Source organism: Lepidochelys olivacea (assembly GCF_965140295.1).
Source record: "Lepidochelys olivacea isolate rLepOli2 genome assembly, chromosome: 4".
NCBI classification, from domain to species: domain Eukaryota; kingdom Metazoa; phylum Chordata; order Testudines; family Cheloniidae; genus Lepidochelys; species Lepidochelys olivacea.
Window position 1 is genome coordinate 25,063,236 of NC_140414.1, and position 17,396 is coordinate 25,080,631.

The 17,396-nt window shown below is 41.8% G+C and overlaps 1 protein-coding gene across 9 annotated transcripts in view; it reads left to right on the plus strand.

The window, feature by feature from the left end:
* The window catches only part of ARHGAP24 (Rho GTPase activating protein 24), a 352,414-nt gene that overhangs the window by 260,901 nt on the left and 74,117 nt on the right, over positions 1-17,396 (plus strand). The window contains exon 1 of one of the 9 annotated variants that reach the window (XM_084625630.1): positions 6,119-6,137. The exons of 7 other annotated variants lie outside the window; for them this stretch is intronic. The gene's annotated coding sequence lies outside the window, so the exon portion shown is untranslated. Of the gene's footprint in view, positions 1-6,118; positions 6,138-13,854; positions 13,868-17,396 lie in introns of those variants that run through there. One more of the 9 variants, XM_084625631.1, reaches the window with a different exon arrangement.

Here is a 17,396-nt window from a genome sequence, read left to right on the forward strand (position 1 = left end):
AAAGAAAGCCAGAGGAAATGCTATGCTCTTTTCCTTTCCTCCATGACTTTTGCTTCAGTAGACTGAAATATGTCATGTACTGAGGCCACACGCAGAGCCATATTACAGCCATGGGGGCAAATCCTGCTCAACTTATGCCTGCAGCAGAATTAATATGGTTAGGACAGTTCCCCTGTACATAGTGGGAATAGGGTGTGAGGAGCCTAGGGAGGGGTCCACAACTCCCTCATGCAATGGAGCACCTCCACCAGGCTGCTGAGGGAGTGGTGGAGGGATAGGGCCTGTAGATCTGCCAGTCATTCCTGCTAAGAGAATGCAACCAGAGCCACACCATGGCACATGGTGACCTGGAGGGGAAGGGAAGACAACTAGTTCCCCCAGATCCCAGTGGATTTATGTCCACAGTTCATTGTGGCTGAGCGCACGCAAGAGACAATTTGCTCCATAGCTGGTTCTGATCTACATCCTGGACTATGTCACAGGCATGAATCTGTTTGGATTTTTTTTATTAACAGAGTTTAATCCTGGTGAAAGATGCTAAAGCAAGAGCATGGGAAACTTGACCTCACTTGTTTAATTATACAAAGGGTGTGGAACAAGTAGTAGTAGTTGAAGCTTCTGCAGGCTGCCCTGCCCATGCCTAAATGCTAATTTGGCCTGGCCCCTTTAGCGGTGAGTAAATAGTTTGGCACACGGGGCACTGAACAGCCATCTGATGGTAACACTTTTCATTCCTGCCCAGCGAGGCCTGGATACAGACCCGGTGACTCGGAGGAGGAAGGTTGTACGTATCATAACCATTCCCCCCACATTTCAACAACTCCATCTCATTGTTTATTGAACATATTGATATATTTGGTTTTTAACATTTCAGAGTAAATTAAGTGTGTAATTCCATTTTGCCTGTCTTCATTAACAGTACCACTGCATGCTCATGTTTATTATGGCCTTATAAGAGCTGTAATCACTGTGCAGAGATTATATACTTGGCCCATTAATATGTAGGGAAGCAGGGAGCATTTTGCAAATGTGACAGAATAATTTAGAGTCTTAAACTGTATCCTATATAGCCGAATTTAATATGGTGATTACATTAATTAGCACCAAAGGTATCTTAATTAATTTAAAACCTGAAAGACAATTGTGCCCCCACCCCCAAACTTTTAAGTGCCTGTGCAGTATATTTCACATGTGCTTTATATGGACTGATGCACTGGAACTGCATCTAAACCAATGAGTACTGAATTAATCGAAGACGCACATCCTCTTTAACACATATGTACAAGTATTGACATGCAGATCTGAGGCTAGTAGTGCTGTTCTTATAATTGGTCCCACAGGTCTCTTGAAATTTTTATAATGAAAAATTGCCCGATCCACTGTCATGCCTTTATCACAGCTCCAGGTTATTTTATTAGTGTGCAGCCATAGCATGACTGAGAATACTTTACGGAATACAGACTTATCATATCCTATTTTTATGACCTCTTTAGGAGTTCCGTGAAGCATCTCTGCTGTCAATGAGTTCTTTCTTTATTGGCAGGGAAAGCTGCAAGTTGCTTGTGATTTTAATAAATTAAGACCTAACTCTACTTCCTCTTTTGGGCACACACTGATTGTTAGCAGAATAGAGGGTTCAGAATTTGGGAACACTCAGTTCCAAATTTCCAGGGAGAGAGATTATATAGTGAGCTTTTTTGATGGGAAAGTCATTGGTGTAATCAAAGGAAGTTTAAATGCTTTGCTGCTGTAAATAGACACAAACCCTCAATACTCAAATAAATTGGTTAGTCTCTAAGGTGCCACAAGTACTCCTTTTCTTTTTGCGAATACAGACTAACACGGCTGTTACTCTGAAACCTCAATACTCAGTGATGGATGTCTACTTTTTTTTGTTTGTTTGTTTTATTTTTTTTATGATCTACTAAAAGGTGGATACACAGCAAACCCCCACACCTCAGGGAAATTTGGATCCAGATCTGATCTAATTCTGGTAATATAAACATCACTTTATACAGGGGTTAATTTTAATAGCTCACCTTTGTAAATCGGGAGTAACTCCACATGGTGTTGGGTCAGAATCTGGCCCCCTCATATGAAAATCTTAATTTAGTGAATAATAGTTTGTCGCCAGGGAAAATTCAATTTATTAGAATCAGGTAGGAGACGAGAGGGAAATAAATTTTTAACTCTGAACCATGGAACATTCTGAAAGCTTTTTTTTTTAACCCAGAAAATACAAAAGCCTGAGATTTCTGTTGAATTTCATAAATGGTTTTATTTGTACAGTAGTTGAAATAAACAAACCCCATTGTTTTTGAGTCCAAACAAAAGATCCCAAAACTCACATCTAAGCTGAAAACTCAGAAAACATCATAGGGAGCTCTACAAGTGAGGAACTTGGTAATAGTAGGTTTTGTGCATGCTACTGTAGCTTATTTGCAAGAGCCATAGTAAGTCACAACTGATTACTGTGGTTTCCTGTCGTCTTCCACCTGGTTTAATCTTTTCACCATAGACCATCCCACTGGGTTCCACTGTCTTTGGGTTCACACAGCTATATAGCTTTGACAGGTTTCAGAGTAGCAGCCGTGTTAGTCTGTATCCGCAAAAAGAAAAGGAGGACTTGTGGCACCTTAGAGACTAACCAATTTATTTGAGCATGAGCTTTCGTGAGCTGCAGCTCACTTCATCGGATGCATTCAGTGGAAAATACAGTGGGGAGATTTATATGCACACAGAACATGAAAAAATGGGTGTTATCATACACACTGTAAGGAGAGTGATCACTTAAGATGAGCTATTACCAGCAGAAGAGCGGGGTCGGGGGGGGGACCTTTTATAGTGATAATCAAGGTGGGCCATTTCCAGCAGCTGACAAGAACGTCTGAGGAACAGTGTGGGGGGAATAAACATGGGGAAATAGTTTTACTTTGTGTAATGACCCATCCACTCCCAGTCTCTATTCAAGCCTAAGTTAATTGTATCCAGTTTGCAAATTAATTCCAATTCAGCAGTCTCTCGTTGGAGTCTGTTTTTGAAGTTTTTTTTGTTGAAGAATTGCCACTTTTAGGTCTGTAATCGAGTGACCAGAGAGATGGAAGTGTTCTCCGACTGGTTTTTGAATGTTATAATTCTTGAAGTCTGATTTGTGTCCATTTATTCTTTTACATAGAGACTGTCCAGTGTGACCAATGTACATGACAGAGGGGCATTGCCGGCACATGATGGCATATATCACATTGGTTGATGTGCAGGTGAACAAGCCTCTGATAGTGTGGCTGATGTGATTAGGCCCTATGATGGTGTCCCCTGAATAGATATGTGGACACAGTTGGCAACGGGCTTTGCTGCAAGGATAGGTTCCTGGGTTAGTGGTTCTGTTGTGTGGTGTGTGGTTGCTGGTGAGTATTTGCTTCAGGTTGGGGGCTGTCTGTAAGCAAGGACTGGCCTGTCTCCCAAGATCCGTGAGAGTGTTGGGTCGTCCTTCAAGATAGGTTGTAGATGTAGAAGCCCTCTATGCCAACATTCCACACAAAGATGGACTACAAGCCATCAGGAACAGTATCCCCGCTAATGTCACGGCAAACCTGGTGGCAAAATATTTTGTTTAAGAAAAAAAAGCCACCAGAAGTGATGGCAACATGTTGACATGTAGCATTTAAAATAAATAAATACACTAACTACATACACTGCACTGAAAACAAGAATACTTAAAATGCATCTTACAAAATTCATCCATCACTGCTTCTTTTTAAATATTTTTAGTCTGGAAGTTGTAAATGGAGACCAATTCAGTACAGTAAGTTAATATTGCAGTAATAGAAAAACTGCAATTTATTTTGCTGAAAAATGACTTGCATAGTCCCTTTCATCCAGAAAGATCCCAAAACACTTTGCTTCACCTATCACTGCCATGCAACCACTTTGTATAACAACACTATGCAGCAACACAAGGTAATGAAGGAGATAATTATTTCCAATTGGCACTGGAGAGGCAAAGTGGCCTGCTAGAAAGGACACTGAACTGAGATTCAGGAAACCTAAAAACTATTCCCAGATCTGTCGCTGCCCTGTTGTATGACCTTGGGCACGTCACGTCCCTTACCTGTGCCTTTGTTTCCCATCCTGCCGTTTGTCGGTGTTGTCTACTCAGATTGTGAACTCTTTGAGGCATGGATTATCTCTCGCTATCATACACATTAGATTAGAGCAGCAATCACATGTACAATTGCAGTGTAGACCTACTGATACAAGAGTATCATTGCAGTGTAGACCTACTGATACAAGACCATTGTGCAAGTCCACTGACTTCATGGGAATTACTTCTGGGTTACTTTAGAATTAGGCCCTGGTTTTCTATGCAGTTTCATGCAGTGTACACCATGGGATATGCTAAAGAGGAAGGATTGTTCTGGAAGCATGTACTGCTCTTTGTTCACGGTAATCAGTAAAACACCGATGTCCTAGATGAGATATTGAGCTAAAATTCACGTTTTCAGTGGAAGCCTGTTGAAATCAGTGGAGTTAAATCTGGGATGAATTTGGTCCAAGTTGCTTTAAATTACAGAGGGAAAAAATTCCTCCTACCAAGACTCGGAGCCATACAGCGCATGATAATAAAGTTGTACCTCTTACAGTTGATGGATATTCATGTAAGTTGATAACCTTACATCTATTATCAACTAATGTATTTTAGAAGCTAGATGGAATGCTGAATGATGGCAAAGAAACAGGGCATTCACTTGCTGAGGGGGCAAAATCTAACCCAGCACCCATCCTGAGCAGCTGCACAGGGCAGGAGCTAGGTTGGAGGTTGAAGTAGTCAGTTTAGCCTCCCTAGGAGGAGGTGGGGAAAGGGAGAGAGGCTGGAGGTTTTGTGCAACAGCTAACCATCCTACTACTCCCCAACCTGGCATGCAGTTGCTGCACAGTGGGCCCCACAGAGCGGAGCTCCGTGCTGCACAGGTTCTGTGCATCCCCTGTGTTGTCCCTTGGGTTTCTGCTTCCTCGCCTAGTGCAATGGAACATCACCATTTTTCTATGGTCTTCTGGGGAGCTTCCACTCTCAATGAGGAAGTAACTGGGTTTGGATCCAAGAACCTTGTATGTACTAAATAAAGCTGCAGCACCCATTGGAAAAAAAAATCCTTTCCCCTCATTTCCCCCTACTTTCCTCTTACTCACAACTACCTCAGTGCAGGGTCTTTCAGAGCTATCAGTGATAGTCTCCAGCCAGTCCTTAAGTTCCATGAAACCCCCACCAGCCCCGCTGTATTATTAGCTAAATACATGTCTTCCTGGACCTGTTGGTCCAGGTCTTGAGGTTGCTGCTGTAACATTTCACTTGTGAGCATTGGGACATAACAGTGTTTGTGGTTGCTTCCTCTTCTCACCTCTAACTCTCCTGTTTTTTCTATTGCAGTCCTATAGCAATTCCTGTAGCACTCAGTCCTATAGCAATTCAGATCTGTTTGTTCTTTTCAGGGAGTAAAGATCATAATCCGTTTGGCTAAGAGTAAAGAGATGCCTACGAAGCCACTGTACTGAGGCTGCAGTCAGACAGTCCTCAGGTGTGTCCTTCAGTGAACAATAGCATCTAATCCCTACCATTTATTCGTAATGCTGAAAAAGTGAGATGCTTATCTCTGTGCCGCTGATACTTGAGGCTTTGTTCCTTTTTTATGAAGTTATGAAGGCTCCTGATAACGGGCATTTCACTTCTGTTCTTTGTGTGCGTGATTGGCTGCTCATCCTGATTCGGGGGGGAGACAGTGGGTGTAAAACCAGTGGCCAGCTGGATTGCTGTTTCAATAGCTTCAGCCTTCCTGTTGAAGCTAGATCCTGAGGCTTTAACGAAGTTCCCAGCAGATGACAAAGCTGAAAAACTTCAAGCTTCACTTCTAAAAATAGCAAATATTTAGCAGGCCGGGGGCAAAATACAGAGCCTCTGAACCTGATTCTCTTGTCAGTTGTGCATCTTTCTAATTCATTAATTTGAGTGGAATTACACTAGTGTAAGTGTGAGGAGAATATAAGCCTTTGGATTTCAGTCTGTTTTTTAACCAGAGGCAGATTTTATTTTTTTGTTTAACTCCAAACAAAAGAGATTCTGCTGTTGGAAAATTTTCCTCTGGGTAAGGAATGTGCTTTTAAAATACTTTATATTTAAGGATTTAGAACAGTTCCTTTACTGAATACTGATATATGATCCATTAAGTGGCTAAATTGTCATCTTGACAATAATAACATCTAACTCTTTAAAACAATATGTCAAATTCTGCCCTTGTGTTATGCCAGTACATATCTACAATGACTCCATTGGACTGAATTTTGCTTAGCTACATCTATGTATATCTGGATTAACTCCATTGATTATCCATGGAGTTCTTCTAGTTTTACAGTATTGTAACTGGAAGCAGAATTGTAGCCTTGTAAGAGATCACAAATGCTAAAGTATTTACAGAGCTGGTTGATTAAACATGTTTCACTGAACAGGTTGTTTAAATCTTTGAAAATATAAAGCTTTCAATGTCAAAAACCCACTGTGTCAAGTACTCATAAATTAGTGGGCAAAAGTCTCATATCCATTTCATATTGTAAATCTCTTCTGTACTTTCTGAACTTGTGTTGTGCATAGATCTTCCATTTGTACATAGAACTTCCATTCATGTCAGTGGGAGAGTACTGTGTTAAATGATTGAATATGCCTTAGAGATCTGCTGGGTGGACAGGAGAGTACATATTGTTGGTAGATGAACCAAAATGCCATCAGCAAGTCTGTAGTAAGTCTTCTGTTTAACTATCTATTGGTTCACTAATTTATTATCATGTGTAATGTTTATTAACTGAATGTTGTATATTTTTGGTAATATTAGCAATATAGCTTCCAGGCTGGCTTTCGCTAAAGTGCAAATCAAATAGCACTTCCCAGAGCCTGTCTGTGAGATTTATGGATTTCTCCCTCTTCCACTCCAAAATGATTTAAGGAAATGATTCTCTCTTGCTGTTGTTTTGCTTAATGAATTCAATGATATGCTATATTCTGTATCAGAGATTCTCCCAGCATGTAAGTATAGTCTCAGTAACTAAATTCAGAAGGATAGTTTTATTTAAAAGTCAAAAACAGAGATATGAGGAATTTGGGGTAATGGAAATGTGACATGGTTTTATATTCTTCCCAGTGTAATGGCATAATGATGATGTAGTAAAGTAATGGATCCTGATTGTTGCTATACAGCCTACAATGCTATGGCTGGAAAAGAAAACTGTTGCTTGCCTTTCTGGCAAAAATAATTCCCTGGCTGTATCTAAAAAGCTCAGATTTGGTCCACTACCCTGACTGTTCTGCACAGGCCCCTGATCAGAGCATTAAATAACAAATTCAAACTGAGGCTGAGGCATACTCAGCCCTTCCCCGTCATCCCAACATCTTCTCCCAAGGAGTTAGTGATGGGGATGGAGGAAGTCTGGGAGAGAAAGAAGTAAACATTTGAGTGACTGATGACTTTTTTTAAATAGGGGCCTGATGGATTTATTCAGGGCTTTGGAATGATAGTTTTCCCTGATGGAAGTGAGCCAGAGGGGACTTAAGTCTTTCCTCTCCTTTGCATTCCATGAGCAGAGTCTGGAGACAATTGCATTCTGGCTTCTCACTGCACCAGTACTGGCTGTGCTTAATAGACACAATCTTGGTTAGCTGGTGTAACTCCATTGTCTTCACTGGAGTTCTCTTCTGTTTTACAATGATATAAGTGGGTTTCCGAAGCAGGCTCACTGTGTACATAGGACTGTAGATATAAGAAAAGGAGTACTTGTGGCACCTTAGAGACTAACCAATTTATTTGAGCATGAGCTTTCGTGAGCTACAGCTCACTTCATGGGAGTATGCATCCGATGAAGTGAGCTGTAGCTCACGAAAGCTCATGCTCAAATAAATTGGTTAGTCTCTAAGGTGCCACAAGTACTCCTTTTCTTTTTGCCAATACAGACTAACACGGCTGTTACTCTGAAACCTGTAGATATAAGGGCATCCAATATATTTGGAATATCTTTCTTTAAAAACAACCAACTAACATTTTAGCTTGTATGTATATTTCATTCCACAGACTAGCCTCTTACCAGGGAGACAGTTATAACGGATTTGACTTTTCTTGTTCTCCTGAAGAAACATTTACTGAATCAACTGTATATTGCTTGTGTTGCATGTGCAGTGAGTCTTACCACATAGTTATTCCGTTTCTTATCTGGTCCTATATATGTGACTTGGGTTGATGAAAGGGGAAAAAGTCTGTTCAATCTGACTCATAATTTTTGCATGCGTGTAATTTTTCTGTAATGAAATTTCCATATTGCTAGGCTGCTGCTAATACGGGTCTCCCCACCTTCCACCTCTAGCTATCATCCCCATTCCTTTATAAACACTGTATAATATTGTGCTATAACTTTAGAGGTTCATGAAAAGTGTACGGAAGAAGAACCTGCCTCTCTGAGCCTCAGGCTGTGTCATCTCAGCCATTGCCTCCCACCTGAGTATTGTCCAACATGTGACAGTTCCATTTTCCAGTTTTAAACAAAAACGTTTAATAAATAATTTATATAGACTATTGAACTGGAATGGAGACTGACATGTTGCCAATGATAGCATCACATCAGTGTGACTGAACAATTGCCCCATCTGGAGTCTGAGTCATTTACCTCCTTTTATAAAGTAAAGTGTGCAGTCAAGATATTCCTGTAGGTAGTAAAGATATTTCTATCCTGAAATGTTAAGTGTCCTTCTCATTAATCAGATACCTGTCCTGGGAACTAGATAAGGTGCAACTTTGCTTTGACTGCTTCCAAGGTCAGTGCTATTGTTTGCATTGGTTCAAGGAGATCTGGTTGGCTGCTGATAGTCCTGTCTGCCTTTTTCCCCCTTTGATTCTTTTTGGGAATACATGTCTTGTAAGAAACCATGAAGCACACACAATAAAAGTTCATTAGTGGGCATCAGATCAGAAACTTATGTAGCTCCCAGTTTTTAGAGAGGTTAGTTGTGTGCTCAGTTTTGTTGTTACAGGCAGTGCTGCTTATTAGCCCATCCTGTGTTGTACTGAGTTCATATACCCTATTTTCTTTCCCTGTTCCCAGCAGGGGTATAATCACAGTCTCTCTGTGAACAGTGGATATAGATTTGACAGGAACAGGAGTCCAATTGAGCCAATTCAGTGGTCCATTCAGGGTTGGATTAGGGCATGCTGGGGCCCTTGGCAAACCACTGTATGGTTGTGGTGGGGGGAGGTGTCGGGGGACCCCTTTATCTCCTAGAAAGGCAAGGACAGCAGCATTGGAACATCTTCTCTCACCCCTCCAAGTGGCATCAAGAGAGGCAGGGAGAGGTACCATAACCAATACCCTTTTACTCCCCAGAGAGGCAGAGGTGATCGTGAGAGGGGTCTCCCAGTCACCAACACAGAAACCAGGAAGTTGAGGTGGGCTGGGCCTTCTCTACTTTTCTCCTCCTGAAACATAAATAATTCTCTTCTGGAATGGTTTTGGAAGAGGCTCCCAGAGCAGTGTGTCTTGGCATTAACACCCCATTGAGATGTAAAGGGCAGTTCACTCTTCTGAGCAATTGTTTCAGGCTCGCTGCAGACTGCTTGGTCCACAGTTTCAAGCTGTTCTTTGCAGCCACCAGGGCTAGAAACTTACTTTTTCATTTAAAAGCAAACAGAAAGTAAATTTATGATGTGGTCCCATTACTCAGAGCTGGAATCATAGGCACTGATCTAAAGTCCTGTGCCTTAATCCAGCCTGGCATACACCATTCTTGCACGTCTCTGTGGGCCTTCTAGGTTTTGTCAGTATTTAGCTTTTCATTCTAAAAATAATTGCTAGTCCCTATGTGAAGATACTGTTCCAAATGTAGTCCCTGGATGAAGATTGAGTGATGTTTTAGATCAGTGAGCACTCCTGATATGATGGACACAGAAGTTTTGTCTGCAGACCCTAGCAGAGGTAGTGAAGTCGGTCTTGAGTGGCTCCAGTCGTCTCTCTGAGATAATCTAAAGGGGAGTTAGAGAAGGTTCTCTGCAGTGTAGTACAGTACCACAAAGATCTGTTTTGTCACGCCTTTTGTTTGGGGTTCTTCTGAGGCAGCTGAGGTTAGTGAGAGGACATAGGCTGCAATGTCTGCAACATGCTGATGTCACAGCTGTCTCTCACAACCAACTAGGATCATGTAATGAATTATTTGACCCAGCGTCTATATGAGCCTGGGGTTTGGGTGAGGACTAGCTGCGTCAGGGTCAGTTCAGACAAGATGGAGACACATCTCATGGGCTCAGAGAAAAAGCCACTGATAATGAATACAGGAGAAGTAGGAATAAAGTTGAAAGTGATCTATTTCAAAATGAGAAGTTATTTGGGTATTTATAATGAGGTAAATAGGAAAAACAGGGAGAAAATGAAGAAGTAATTGGCAGGTGAAATGAGTGCTTGAATAGGCTTACTTGCCAGCAGATTAATTCACATTGCTAAGCATTAAATGTTTCCTTACGTTCTTATCTACATATGTGAATCAACCTTTTGAATGGCATTCAGCAACTTAACTGTTGCAGTTTAGTAGATAGGGCAAGTTATATAGTATGTTCACAAACTATCAGTGTGTGTCTAAATTAAATCCTTGTTTACTATTTGGGAATTTAAAGGGGCCCGAACAGCTCTGCTTCATTTTACTATAATCTAGCATTCCTTAAACAGAAGGCTAGAGTTCACTCTGCATTATAAGCTGAGTCAGCCCTTTGCTGAAACCAGAGGGCTTCAAACAAATAAGGAGAATTCTCCTGAAAAATTATTAAGCTGAGGCCACCAGACTCTGCTGAGGTAGGGACTTTCCAAGCACATGGCTCAGATGAGAGCACTGACCTTACTGTTCTTCGAAATTGCAGACCTGTTTAGATTCCAGGGTGCAAATTAATTTCACGGGCCCAAAGGAACATTCTTATGCAGGGTCACTTGGGTGCCTGACTACTGGAAAGCAGAAAATGTGTACCCTTGAAAGTTCACCTTTATTATGTGCTTGTAGAATATCAAATAAGTAAATGTCATCCATGATAGAGCTGGAAAGCTCTTCATTTACAGCTCTGTGTAGTCCATCCCGCTACAGTAGGGCAACACTGGCAGTTTTGATAATTCTGTAAGGGCATAATTTTGCATGAGGGATATGACTTCAAGAATCTCATGCATGTAAGAGGAGCAGGATTTTTCCCTAAATGACTTCTTCATTTTTGAACGTTTCTGGTGATGATGGGTTTCTGGTGATGAACGTTTCTGGTGATGACTTAGATTTTTGTCAAAATTTACAATTTGGCCTAGGATAAAATTTTATTTGTTTTAATTGCATCTCCTTTTTGAAGTGAAACATTTAATTGGCATGTTTGCAACTCTCTGTTTGTACAATAATTATGCAATGCTTGGGCTTCATAGAGTCAGGACTGAGTTAACTCCCCCCCCCCCAAATTAGCTTAAAATCCTAGACCCAAATTGATCCATTCTGCAGCTCCATTGATGTTGTGCTTTGTGTTTATAGAATCATAGAAATGTAGGCCTGGAAAGAAGCAATCAAGTCATGGACAGTGGGTACTGTTGGCTGTGGGAGGCTGTGCCTGGTGTGGGCTCCCCTCCCCCCACGCTCTGCCCCCAGGTTCCCTCCTGCAGTTCCTGGCACTCTGCCCTGGCCCAGGCTGGCTCAGGCTAGGGCTGTCTGGCCTGCCTCCCACAGGGACTTGGGGTGGTTGGGGCTGGGGCCGTGCTGCCTGCCCGGTGCTCAGAGCACACTGCCCAGCGCTCTGGGGCTGGGGGCACTGTGGCCGTGCTGCCCGGCACACCAGGGCCGGGGGCGCTGCCCGTGCTGGGCTGGGGTGGGGGTGTTCTGGGCTCCTGCAGGGGAGGGAGTGGCCTCAGGCACAAGGGGAGGGACCGGGAGCTAGCCTTCCCCAGCAGCGGGGTCACCGGCCACCCATGCATCAAGTCCGGCCCCCTGCGCTGAGGCAGGATCAATGCTTAATTTGTAATGAAAGAGGTGTCAGGGCATAAGCAATTAGGCGATGGGGCTCAAGCAATTTTTTTTACTTTCATAAATGATGTGGCAGGCCCAGAGGTGCTGGGGCTATGAACTGCCAAGCCTAGAGGTTCTGGGGCTCAGCCCTGCACTGGGCAGGACCAAGTAAGCCTAGACCAGCCCTGACGGGTGTTTGTCCATCCTGTTCTTAAAAGCCTCCAATGATGGGGATTCCACAGCCTCCCGTGGAAGCCTGTTCCTGAGCTTAAGTGCCCTTAGAGTTAGAAAGTTTTTCCTAATATCTAACCTAAATCTCCTTTGCTGCAAATTGAGCCCATTACGACTTGTCCAACCTTCAGTGGACATGGAGAACAATCATTAACCATGCTATTTATAGTCGCCCTTAACATATTTGAAGACTATTATCAAGTCCTCGCTTAGTCTTCTTTTCTCACGACTAAACATGCCCAATTTGTTTAACCTTTCCTCATAGGTCAGTTTTTCTAAATCTTTTATTATTTTTGTTGCTCTCCTCTGTACTCGTCTCACAGCTTTGCAAGAAGAGCTGGGGAGAAAGCAAGACCAAGCTCACAATGCAGTAAAACGTGCTAGCTATTCTGGCTTCTACTTAATCCTTATCTGTCACTTGAGATATGTTTAGGGCACCAGTCACCATCTTCTCCAGGCACTAAAATCTTTGTATCCCATAGTACCTTTCAGATTCACCCACTGACTTCAATGGAACATCATAAGGGATGAATTTGGACCTATGTAAATGTGTTACTGTTAATTTACAACTACCGCAATGAGTGTTGCTGAACTGCTGACACACTTCCTTTCTCAGCATGATAATTTTTCTACCGGCATGTACACGTCTGTATCCTAATATGTGGGCTCAGATTCAACATAGCCAATGGAAACTTATATCTCCTGTCTCCCAAGGTTAGCCTAGTATTAATTTGAGTGGCACATAAATACTGAGAGAAGAATAGACCTCAAAGTTTGACTACTGACTTAGCTGATCAAAGGCTGATTTTAGAAAAGAGGCTGAAATTTAATTAGGAGCACTAAGTGAGAGAAGCTGTTTGTAGCTTCTTAAATTTTTTTTACGTGATTCAATTCATGAGAGTTACTTAATACCTTCCAGTGTCACGGTGACAATTAGGTCTGCATGGTCAAATTGAGATTAATGTAGTAATTCACTTAGTCTGAATCTGATTATTGACATTATATTTTCACTGTAGATTTGAATTAACCTCTCCTCCCAAATCCTGCTACTTTTCCCATCTCCAGCCAGGAGGCTGCTTTTTCAATAATAATGTTTGCCCTTAAACAGAGGGGTTTTTAATCCATAACTCCTGAAGTACTTGATAAAGGAGGATGCAGGACTATTATCTCCATTTTACTGAAGGAGTAATTGAGGCAGAGAGGGATGAAATTACTTCTCTAAGGTCACACAGTAAGTCAGTGGCAGAGTCAGAAATCTAGATCTTCTGGATGCCAGAAGTGCTCAGTTCACTAGATGATTAAAGACTTCTTCCTTCCTCTAAACATACCTAATCATATTAGAATTTATTTGGAGACTGCAGTGTCAGGAGGCTCACTCTGTAGAATATAATTAGTTGATGGAGAAAGGGAAAACTAGGAAGAGCAGTAAAGCAATATAAGTTAATATAAACATCATCTACAGCAATTAAATAGGGAAATACGTGCTTTGCATTTAGATAGCTAGTGCTCGAAAGCATCTTTTGAGGAATCTCCTGAGCACCTTTGAGAAGTTTAAAAACGTTAATTAAAGAGGCACCAAACTGCCTGGTCAGCTCGGTAAGTATTGTTTCTATTTTATATATGGTAAACTGAAGCATACAGTTGAAATTACTTAACAATGGTTACATAGGACCAAGTCCTCTTTCCGGTGCACAGCTTGAACCAGAGAGGAAATTGTGCCACTTTAGCTCTGCTAGTTGCACTGGGCTGGGGGAGTGGAGGAGCATGGATGGAGGGGATCAGATGATCTATATCTACCAGATGTGTCCCCTTGAATCATAATGTGCATTAAGGGGCAAGAAGCATTGAGAAGAAGAGCTCTTTGATGCACAGCAAGTGTGAACATAAGCTTTCCACTGGGGCAGCCCCTGTATCACTGTTTCAACTACATTGCGGACCTGTCACACTTGAGGAGCGAGAAAGGGTGAGAATTGCCCCATAGCAAGTTAATAGTAGATCCAAAGGTAGAATCCAATGGTCCTGTCTGTCAGTCATTCACAAAAATTACTAGGGTATAGTGGGTAGATCTTTGGGGACTGTTGGGACCATTTCATCCATTTCTACATCATACTTTGAACAACAAGAATATTCTTGGCTGGAACAGATGTAGGAAGTTATTTCTTTCACAATTAACCTCTGTCTAAGAAATGTTACAAGATAGGTTCCTTTGCCAGAGAGTAGCAAATTTCAGGGTCTTCTACATTGGTTTCCCACTGGAAGAGTGAGGCAGAGATGGTGTTTTCTTAGTGTAATTTGTTTTATTTACTCTGTATATGCTGGCCTTTGATCAGAGGTGGTCAAACAGCATGCAGGCAGTTCCCTCTTTCAGGAATCTCAGCCAAAACACCAGTGCCTAGTTCTTAGAGAGCAACTCTGCCCCAAGAATGGACTCTAGTTAGGGAATTTAAGGCAGAGAGCAAACTCCCTTGCTGCTTGCCACAGCTGCTCCAAAAAGAAACACCATCACAAAATTTAACAAAAATGCAGCATTTTTTCAGATAATGTCTGCACACTAAGAAAAAAATATCTGTAAAACAATGTGTAACGGTGCCATTTGATGTCTTTCACCATAAGAATAGTCTACTTAGGGGAACAGTGGGGTAAGAAAAATTGTATTAAACTCTATAGACTTTTGAAGTGACATCTTACTATCCGATTGGCATTCTCCAGATTCATCTGGTTCCTGTTGTTTTGTGTATTGTAGCAAATGGATTAGAAAAGCAACTACATTTATATTGTAACCAAACACCAATAGAAACTGCTTTTGTGGTGTTGAAGTTTTGTTGTTCATCCTCACAGCATTTTCGTTCAAGGCAATCCCAGCATGGAGTCTATTAAAGAATACCCTTCTTTTTCGTCTCATCTCCCAGCCCTGCCTTCCTCTTCTTCAGCACATATTCCTCATAGTCAGTGAGTGAGCTTCAGGAGAAGGAAGAATTCTGGAGCTTCTGTCTCCATCTCACGGGCCAGCAGCTGGTCTTGACAGACTAGCTGTTGAGCTGGCATGGGTTGGGGATATTAATAAAGCTTGTTGTCTTAGAAGGGCAGTCAGTAGTCATTCAGCTCATTCCTCATGCAATTCATTGTGAACTGGCTTCCTAAGCGTGGAAAAAGCAGTTGGCAGTTAAATATTCTGTTCATTACAGTCAGTTTAACTTTCCAGTATTCTTGTTTTATGAGGTAATTTTAAATGTTGATGGCATTCAGATTATGTTGCATTTCAAACACCAGGAATGTGGTCAGTTTAATTTCATATTGAACAAAAGCCCATGCCTGAAGGTATCTATTAGGTAAAGCTGGCTGAATAATTTGTAGTAAATCATATTTGCAATAAATGTTGCCTCTTTCTCTGTTTGCAAACGGTGCACAAGCAAACAGGAATTATCTCAGCTTCATGCAATATTCAGACTTCTTAGATGAATAATTACTGCAAATATTTTTCGGTAAATACTTGTGTTTACAACTTCAAAATTTGATTTCCACTAATATTGTCATATATTTACAGCTGTGTTCCTGTGAACATTGCTGCCAGGAAATTCATTCACAATAGAATATTCATGAAAAGTGAACACCGGAGGGGCATGAACATAGCCAAAGTAAATTTAGTCTGAAAAACTGCTTTCAAAATTCAGAGAGACTCCCTGTCCTAATTTTTATATCCAAGAGGCTTATTTAGGGTAGGGCTGGGGGGACAGGTTTTGGAACTGAAGCACAGCTCTAGGAGTCCAGGCGATGTGCTGCTTTTCCCAGCTACACCACAGATTTCTTCTGTCTCTGAGTAAACCACTTAACTTATTGGTGCTTTAGTTTCCCTATCTGTAAATTGAGATGATAGTACTTCCTTACTACACAGTGATGCAGTGAGGAGTAGTTGTTTGTGGAGTGTTTTCAAAAACTCGCATGAAAGTTGCCGTGAAAGTACGAGATGTTGTCATCATCATCATTTAACCTTTTGGGACTCATCCCAGTGGTGCCCTCCAAACATTTTGAGATTTGGCCATCGCTACCCTCTCTATGTAATTTGAGCAGAGAGTGGCTAAATCTGCATCTACTTTAATTTCTGTTTTTTCTAGGAACTCCACTATATGAAGTCCAGATTCCAAAACGCATTCATTGCTGGCCAGGTAGATCAGTTGCAAATAATTACTACTCAGTTTGAGCATGGCTTGTAGCATCTGGCCCTGAATGATTAATAGGGGAATGGGTAGTCACTAAGGACCAGATTGTGGCCCATGCTGCTCACTGATGCAATGGAGTAAAGGGGACATAATGTGCCCTTACCTTTGTGCAATGATGCACCTCACTGCCGCTTCCTGGGCACAAGGAAAGCACACACCCATAGTGCATCAAGGCAATATGGTTATGCCAGCTTGTCAGGAGAAGTGTATGCAGTTCACTATCTTTCTAGAGTAGCAAGGGACCCCAAATTAAAATCTCCCTCCCAAGCTGCTCCAAAGAAAATGAACAAGCTGCCCATTGCTATGGGCTAGATGGCAAACTGCTGATCTAACCCTAACTATATAAGAACAGCCTTACTGAGTCAGACCAATGGTCTATCTAGCCCAGTATCCTGTCTTCCCAGGCAGATGCTTTAGAGAGAATGAACATAACAGGACAGTTTTGGCATCTGAAGAAGTGTTTTTTTACCCATGAAAGCTTATGCCCAAATAAATCTGTTAGTCTTTAAGGTGCCACTGGACTCCTTGTTGTTTTTGTGGATACAGACAAACACGGCTAGCCCAGACACAGGACAGTTTTGAGTGATCTATCCCCAGTCATCCAGTCCCCGCTTCTGGTGGTCATAGATTTAGGGACTCCCAGAGCATGGAGTTATGTCCCTGACCATCTTGACTAATAGCCTATGATAGACCTATCGTCCATGAACTTCTCATTCTTTTTTGAACCTGATTATACTTTTGGCCTTCACAGCAGTCTCTGACAATGAGTTCAACAGACTGTGCATTGTGTGAAGAATTACTTACTTATGTTTGTTTTAAACCTGCTGCCTGTTAATTTCATTGGGTGACCCCTGCTTCTTGTGTTATGTGAATGGGTAAATAACACTTCCTTATTCACTTTCTCCACA